The following is a 9,186-nucleotide window of genomic DNA, read 5'->3' on the forward strand; positions in this document are numbered from 1 at the left end:
TGAGATCCTTGTCCTTTCCTTCTACTCTATCATCTACAGTAGGCTTCTCCTTTGAGGTTGGTATTGGAAGCAATGCAAAGCATATTCCTTCTTCCATCTTTATCTCCTTGAGGAATGGTTTTCCCTCCATCATCATAACTTTGGACTCAATTTCTTTTTGCTCTTCATTGTTTTCAGTCAGTGGCAGTAGCTCTATGACCTTGCCATTATTCATGATGGAGTAGGTATTCCTAAATCCATCATGGTGTGCTTTGAGATCATTCTACCATGGTCTTCCAAACAAGAGGTGACAAGCATCCATGTTAACAATATCAAACAAAATCTTATCTTTATATGCACCTATCTAGAATTCTGCCCATGATTGCTCTTCTACAAGTGTTTGTTGCCCCTTTGTGAGCCAAGACACCTTATAGGGGTATAGATGGGGTATCCTCCTCAATTTCAACTTCTCTACCATTTCTATTGACACAAAATTCTCAGTAGACCCTGAGTCAATCAAAACTTTACATACCTTTCCTCCTGATTGGCAAGTGGTGTGGAAGATAGACTTCCTCTGAGGTGGCTCCATAGGTGTTGGTACCTTCAAGAGGGTTCTTCTCAACATTAGTGCCTCTCCAGTCCCTGGATAACCATATGAATCAGGTTTACTACTGCCTTGCTAATCTTATTCTTGGGTTAGATTGGCTCTCCTTTCTCCTTGGGAACTAGACCCCATCTTCTCTTTAGCATCTGCTAGTAATGTGTCCCTCTTGGTTGCAATTAAAACACTTTATTGGTCCTGCTCCTCTTCCTGATGATTTACCTCTAAACTTAGGCCTTCTCCCTCTGAAGTTGCCTTTGTTGTTGCTATCATTCCTTGAGGAGTCTTGACTGCTCTCTCCTTAAACGCAAAATTTGATCTTCTTCCTCTAAAGTTGCTCCTTCCTCTTGGTTGCTTACCCCTTCCTCTACTGCTCTACTCTTGTCTTCTTTTGAGCTTCTCCTCCACCTTTAATGCTAATTGATAGTATCTATGAATAGTGTCAGGGCACAAGAGGTTCAACTCTTCTTGTATGTTCCACCTTAGGCCATTTAGATACCTTGCCACTCTTTCACTTTCATCTTCAACCTTCTTAGAGTTTATACTTAGTTTCTAAAATTCTTCAATATAGGTATAAACATCCACCTCTTTCTATCTGAGATTCTTCCTTTTCTTGTGTAATTGGACTTCATAGTCCTCAGGTACATATACTCCCTTGATCTCTGCAATCATCTTCTTCCAAGAGGTGATCATTCCTCTTCCCTCTTTTATTCTTTCTCCTTGCATAAAATTCCACCATGTCAGGGATGCTCCTTGCATTTTTGACTTGGCAATCTTCATCTTTTGGTTGTCAGCAATGTCTTCACATTCAAAGAAGTTGTTTAAGGACTCTATCCAGTCCATCACTCCATTGACATCCATCTTCTAGCTAAAAATAGGAAGGTTTGATTTCTAGTCCATGGTTCTCCTCTCCTCATAGTTCATGGTATTGACCAGGTACCTATACTTTGCAGGAACTTCCTCTTCTTCCTGCCCTTGTGGGTTCTCCTCTTCTTCTCCCACTTCCTCTGAGCCATCAGGTCTCTCCAGCCTGCCCTCCAAGTTCTCAATCAACCTTCTAAGCTGATCATTCTCTTCTCTATGCTCTTGAACCATCTTAGAAAGTTCCACATTTGTCACCTTTGGAGGCATTCTTCTAGCTTCACCCTCTTATTCTTCTGCTAACATGTGCTATTCTTCTTCCCAAAAGGATTCCTCCTATTCTCTTATACCAATCTGATGCAAAGCCCTAGTATAGGTATAGGATAGGTTTCCCTAATCCAAGAGAACACCAAGGACCCTAGAAATCGCACAACACTACAAGGGGTTAAGGAATATCATTTTGACAAGTCCCACATCCCTTTCTTCCCAAAAAGACTTCCTCACAAGGTCTCTTTCATTGAGCATCTCATGAGTTCTTTTAGAGGCTCCTAAGGACCCTATGGCCAACAATGGTTTGGTCCCTTCTCCAATGAAACAATGGCTATTTAAGGTTTTATTTGAAGTAATTTAGGCCAGGGAGACCTCCTTCAATCAATACATATAGGTTCCCTCTACCGGTTTTGGGTAATTGCTGCAATAAGGTCTACTAATCCTAGTAGCCCTGCTAGACCGGTTTTCCACACTTAACTCCTTATTTTTCTAGAAGACTTATGAAAAAAATTCCATATTTGGATACCCTTTTGAGAGTTACAAAACATATCCCAATGGTTCTAACCAGTTGGGAATACAAGAACCGAAACCCTATCTTGGTTAGGAGACCTAATAGCCCTAATTAGGCCTATTTTACAAAGGAGTGTGTAGACACAGACCTTAACTCACCAAACCAACTCAAGAGACACTCTTAGGACATGGAAAATGCACCAACTCCTATTTATGAGTCCATGATCAGACCTCTAACCCTTGATGTGAGACTTGTTTGCTTACTCATACACGGTGGCCACATGGAGTTGCTCACCTTAATTCATCAAACCCTCACCTCCAACTGGTCCAAACCTGAAAAGGACCTTCAAAATTTCTAAAATACATTGGCCATACTTTCATCCCCTCCAAATCCATGAACCACCGATGAAGGATCAACAAGGTAAGGCCATTTCTTTGCAAAACCCTAGGCAAAACTGTCAAATCGAGACCACTTCTAGAAAATTACAGGTTTCTCTCTTGTCCTAGTGAATTAAGACCTCAAAATTGATGTATATTAAAGGTGATTGGCCATTATAACATATCCTGGTGGTTTCATAATTCCAAAATGTTTGCACAGTACCATACACCATGTAGAATAACAAAATTGCAGGAAATTCTCAGAATTGTATTACTTCAATGATGCCAAATGTTTACAAAGTCATCCTCTCCCCTCAATGATTATTGGGAATGAAATTTGATACCTTCCTCAATGGTTATCAACCACCTTTTCAACCGAGGTGACCGTTGGAAATAAGTTGCTATTTGCAACCAAAAGTTGTCATTAAAAGTTGTCAAGTTTGAACAACTTTTGACATATGTTAAATCCGCCTACCTAGAGATGTTTCAACATGTTTTAAACCTTCCTAAGACATCTCCAACACATAAAAACCTATAAAATACTCAACCAAATACCCCTAGGCCCATATGCCCATGGTGGCCTATCAATTTGCCAAATCCATGTCATTGGGTGACAAGGTGGGGTTTATTACAAAAATCAAACAAACAAGACTATCCTATTACATTGATTGGAAAGTCACATTCCAATGTGTGACCTTTATGCTTGATTTCTATTATCATCTTAGTCAGGAGGTGCTCCTGCACCAGGGTATATACCTCATGATCCTAATTCCAGAACACTGACACCTATTGATGAACAAAAGAAGGCTGAAAATGATGTGAGAGCAAAAGAAGCATTGTTAAGAGCTCTATCTGATGAAAATATATTGAATGTCATAGAGTTCAAGAATTCTAAGCTGATCTAGACAAAGGTTGAAACTCTTTATGAAGGTGACCAGGATGTGAAAATTGCAAAACTTGAAGGTTTCCAGGTAAGATATGAAACTTTAAAGATGGAAGAAGATGAGAAGATAAGTTCTTTCATGGATAGAGTCAATGAGTCTGTCATGGGTATCAAATGCTATGGCAGATCGGTTAGTGAGGATGAGATAGTGTCAAAAGTTCTGAGAGTTCTACCTCTGACTTATAAGATGAAGGCTACTGCTATTAATGATTCAAACAATGTCAAGTACCTCTGTGACCAGAGATACATTACTTGGGAAATTGACTGATTTTGAACTTGAAGAAGTTGGAGATCAGAGTGTTACTAAAACTGAGAGTGTATTTAAAGCATCTACCTCCAAAAAGTAGAAGCTAGATTGGAAGGAGATGTATGCTAAGGATTTGGAGGAAATTGAGAAAGAAGAAAGAGAACTTGAAGAGCTGGAAGCCCTGATTGCTAGAAGAATTCCTAAAGGACTAGCTGGAAGTAAGTATGAAGGAAAAGTCCCCTTTAAATGTTTTTCATGCAATAAGATTGGTCATTTTACTTCTAGATGCCCTGCTAGGAATCATGAAATATTTGTGAAGAATTATAAGCCTAATCTTGAATATTAGAGAAGACCTAGATTTAGAAGAAATAAGGATAAATCATGTTATTATGCTGGTGATGATGATATTGGTATTTCTGATGATGATGATGATGATGAAGAACCTATGAGTGGATCCGGTAATTGTGCCTCATCCGAAAAAGGTTGGGTCTTTATTGATATTAAGGATGATTCTCCAGAATCTGTCATTGAAACAACTCATACTGAAGAAAAGGCTTTAGCTGCAAAAATTGAAGAGAAGGATGAATGGTTCATAGACAGTGGATGCTCGCATCACATGACTAGTGACAAGAGAAAGTTTTTATCATTGCAAGAATTTGATGGTGGATTGGCTAGATTTGGAGACAACAAGGCATGTAGGATCAAAGGAAAAGGAACAATATCATTGGATGGTAAGACTAATACTGATAAAGTTTATTATGGTGAAGGCTTAAAGCATATTATTTTAAGTGTAGGTTAGATAGTGGATAGAGGATTTCATTTCCAATTCAAGGATAGAAAATGTAAGATCATCAATAGATTTGGATTGGAGATTGCTTCCGGAATTCAGACCAATGAAAATATATTTCATTTGAACTCTGGTGAGAAGGCTTGCATGATTGCTCATATTGACCAAAGTTAGTTATGGCATAAGAGGATGTGTCATGTAAATTTTGATTACATAGTGAAGATATATTCAATACTGACTGTCAGAGATTTGCTCAAGATTGTTAAACCTCATAATTCAGTATGTAGAGAATGTCAAATGGGTAAGCAAGTTAGAACTTCTTTCAGAAGTATACATGATAAATCTAATGAACTTCTTGATCTTATTCATACCGATTTGTGTGGACCGACAAGGACTAAAATCATTCAAGGTGATAGATATTTTATGTTACTTATTGATGATTATTATAGAATGATGTGGGTAGCATTTTTGAAAGAGAAATCTGAAGCTTTTGAGAAATTCAAAATCTTGAAAGCTATGGTTGAGATTGAGACATGACTGAAGATAAAATGCTTGAGATTAGATCATGGTAGTGAGTTCAACAACTTTTGTGAAAGGAATGATATTAGGAGACAACTTTCTACCCCAAGGACTCCACAACAGAACGGATTAGTGGAAAGAAAAAATAGAACAATTTTGGATGCCGCAAGGACAATGATGATAGAAGCTAGATTACCTGATATCTATTGGAGGGAAGATGTCAATACAAAAATATACACTTTCAATAGAGTACACATAAAAGGTGATATCGGTAAGACTCCTTATGAATTATGGTTTGGTCATACTCCTACTATTAGATATTTTAGAATTTTTGGAAGTAAATGTTACATTAGAAGAGATGATGCATTAGGAAAGTTTGATCCTAGAAGTGATGAAGGAATATTTTTGGGTTACCTACTAAGAGAAAAGCATATAGATGTTATAACAAAATATTGAATAGGATAATGGAGAGCATAAATGTCAAGGTGTATGAGCATGGCAATAATCATATCAGATCATTTGATTATGGACTAGAAGAAAAATTTATCAGACCTGAACCGGTAACAAAAGAATCAGTTCAGAACAGTGACACTAGTAACATCATAAAATTCAACAGTGACAGATGAACAACATAATGAGTCAGCAAATCAAGAAAATTCAAAGACTCCCAAGTATGTAAAACTAAATCATTCTGAACATCAAATCATTGGAGATAAAAGGAAAGGTGTGATGACTAGGAGAAGGTTACTTGCTGAAGAGGTGTGTTTACTTTATCAAATTGAACAAGAATCATTTATTGAAGCAAGTAAGAATGAAAATTGGATAAAGGCAATGGAAGAGGAACTAGATCAGATTGAAAAGAATAAGACACGGGATCTAGTACCTAGACCTAAAGACAAGAACATTATTGGAAATAAATGGGTTTTCAGGAATAAATTGAATGTTGTAAGGAACAAGGCTAGATTAGTTTGCAAAGGTTATTCACATGAAGAAGGGATTGATTATGGAGAGACTTATGCCTCGGTTGCTAGAATTGAAGTGGTAAGACTTTTTCTTGCTTATGCTGCACACAAGAACTACAAAGTATATTAGATGGATGTTAAATGTGCATTTCTAAATGGAGATCTTGAAGAGGAAGTTTACATTGAGAAACTTGATGGATTTTCCTTATCAGAAGACAAGGACATGGTTTGCAGATTGATGAAAGCTTTATATGGACTAAAATAGGCCCCTAGAGCATGGTATGCTAGTTTGGATAAGTATCTTTCAAAGCTTGGTTTCAATAAAGGTAATGTTGATAGCAACTTATATTACAAAATTGAACATGATGACATATTGATTATAAAAGTCTTTGTGGATGATATCATTTTTGGAGGAGAAGAAGGTGTATGCATGAAATTTGATAATGATATGAAAAATAAATTTGAAATATCTATGATTGGTGAGATGAAATTTTTCTTAGGTTTGCAGATTACTCAGACTGATAAAGGTATTTTCATTTGTCAAAATAAGTATGTGAAGGAGTTACTTAAGAAATTTGGACTTGAGAATTCTAAACCTGTCGGTACTTCTATGATAACCGGTTGCAAATTGTCTAAGGATGATGAATCCCCTAAAGTGAATCCAAGCAGATAGAAATCAATGATAGGTGGTTTGATGTACCTAATGTTAAACCTATGAGGATCTGGTTAGTACTGAGAGGGGGGTTGAATCATTACTAAGAACAATTGAAACTTTAACTCAAAAACAAACTTATCTCAAATTTGAAACCATTTAACAAATATCTCAACTTCTATAATCAGATCTAATACCCTCTTTATCAAATTTATCTAATACCCTCTTTATCAAATTTTCTTAACACATTAATCAAATCATTTACCAATACTTTCACCACCAAAGAAATGATACAAACTTGATCATTTACCAACTCATTAACCTTATCAATAAGATCAAATAATTTCTCAAACAACTTCTTATTAGTACTAGTAACCTCTGATAAACTTCTGATAAAACATCATAACCAGTGTCTCAGAAATAATTTATGAAATGAAATATAAACAAGAACATCTAATGAAAAAAATTCCACACATGAACACCATAAGTTTTTGATGTGGAAACCCAAATAGGGGGAAACCACGGTGGGATTTGGCACCCACAATATTTGTAATCTTTCGAAGTACACCCTATTAGGAGCTTACAATATGCCTGGTTAGGAGCAAACCCTATTAGGAGTCACCCGGTTAGGGATTTGCATTGCAGCCCGGTTAGGATCTTGATGATCTGTTAGGATCAGCCTTGTGAGAGGATTTAACACTATTTTGAGAGATTCCCTGTTAGGGGACTTAAATGTTTAGGAACTATTAGGACCTACTCGGTTAATGGATTTAACTTGTTACAACTGTTAGGGAACAACAGTGAAAGAACAATTTGTTACTTGCACTTCTTAGCTTGCTTGATTAGATCTAGTTATACTCAAAAATCTACATCTCACACTTTGCTTGGATAACTTAACACATTCTCTAAGACCATCGACACAATGAACATCAATTGTGTCATCCTAAATAGCCATCTCAACTAGGTCAGCCACAAAACCTAATTACATCATGAAATTACAATGAGATCACAAGATATCATCATAGATCATTATACACATCATTAGAATGCAATATCAACCGTTGGTTGATCATAACCCATCATGGAAATCCAATTTGTATCCTCAAAACACTCTACTAAGCATTTCACTGATTGCCAAGAAAATCTTCCTTGAATCACGCCAAAAAAATAATTAAATCTTTCATGTGGGTTGTGTCATGTTACCAACTTCATGTAGACTCATTGTCGATCACTGTCATAATAGAAATCGCTATTGGTTTGATTATTTCTTCACTGGTCTTTAAACCCTACTAAAACCTTAGCAAAACTTCATCCAAAATTTGAAACATGTCTTTTGGTAATCTCCACAAGTTTTGGTTCCGGTCATATACATATTTCCTTGATACAAGTTCACCATCCAAACCACAAATCACCAATCATCGTCGATCAACCGATCCAATCAAAACAATTCTATTTTATCAGTTAAAGTCCTATTTCATAGACTTTATCTCTCTGCTGGTAAAACCCAATCTTCTGGTAAACCAAATCACTTAGATGACAAAACAAAACATTAGGAACGTCAGCTGATATCAGTTGCTAGCAAAAACACAAATAACTGATTATGTCATCTATTCATAAAATCTCAATCTCTTCATCACAAATAGACTTCTATCCTTTACCGATGCAGTCATCCAACTTCAACTGCATCACCTGATCTGCATTAGTTATGCCAAATGCTAACAATCTTTCCCTTTGGCATTGATGGCAACACTAATCAGATATACAATAAGAATATCATCATCATCTGCAACTTTCTTGCCGGTATCACATCATCTGTCAGTTCTCCTTTTGTCATCTCCCCTTACCTGATGCTTCACTCAATCTAATCTTCAACTTCTCACATGTTTGCCATATCTGATTTCCTATTCATTTCTTCTCCCCATTTGACAACAATACCAAAGATGCTTCACTTGTCTTCAATTCTATTGCTGGCTCTTCCATCATCTTTGTTACTTAAATCAAAAAATTTATAATAGAGCATTAAATCAAAACTTTACATTAGACTCACTCCCCAAAGGAGTAGCCTTTACCTTCATCAATCCTTAGTGAAAAATAAACATGAAATCCATAAGATTGATGGATCTCCATCATTTTAGTTCTTCCGGTATAGGGGTCTAACCCCAAGGTACTGAAGGCTTAGTAAAGATATTAGCTAACTAATCTTTACTCCTCACATATTCCATCTTTACCTTCTTTTCTTGAACTCTTTCCCTTAGGAAGTGATACTTCAATTCAATGTGCCTGGTTATAGCATGAAGTACAAGATTCTTAGAAATTTTGATTGCACTTGTATTATCACAATAGATAGTCCCTGGTTCTGACATATCTATCTTGAATCCTTCTAGAACATGTCTCATCCATATTGTTTGTATGAAATTCATGGATGCAGCTACATACTCAGCTTCAACTGTAGATTGAGAAATGAAAGTTTGTTTCTT

The sequence above is a fragment of the Cryptomeria japonica genome, chromosome 6, assembly GCF_030272615.1.
Source record: "Cryptomeria japonica chromosome 6, Sugi_1.0, whole genome shotgun sequence".
Lineage (NCBI taxonomy): Eukaryota > Viridiplantae > Streptophyta > Pinopsida > Cupressales > Cupressaceae > Cryptomeria > Cryptomeria japonica.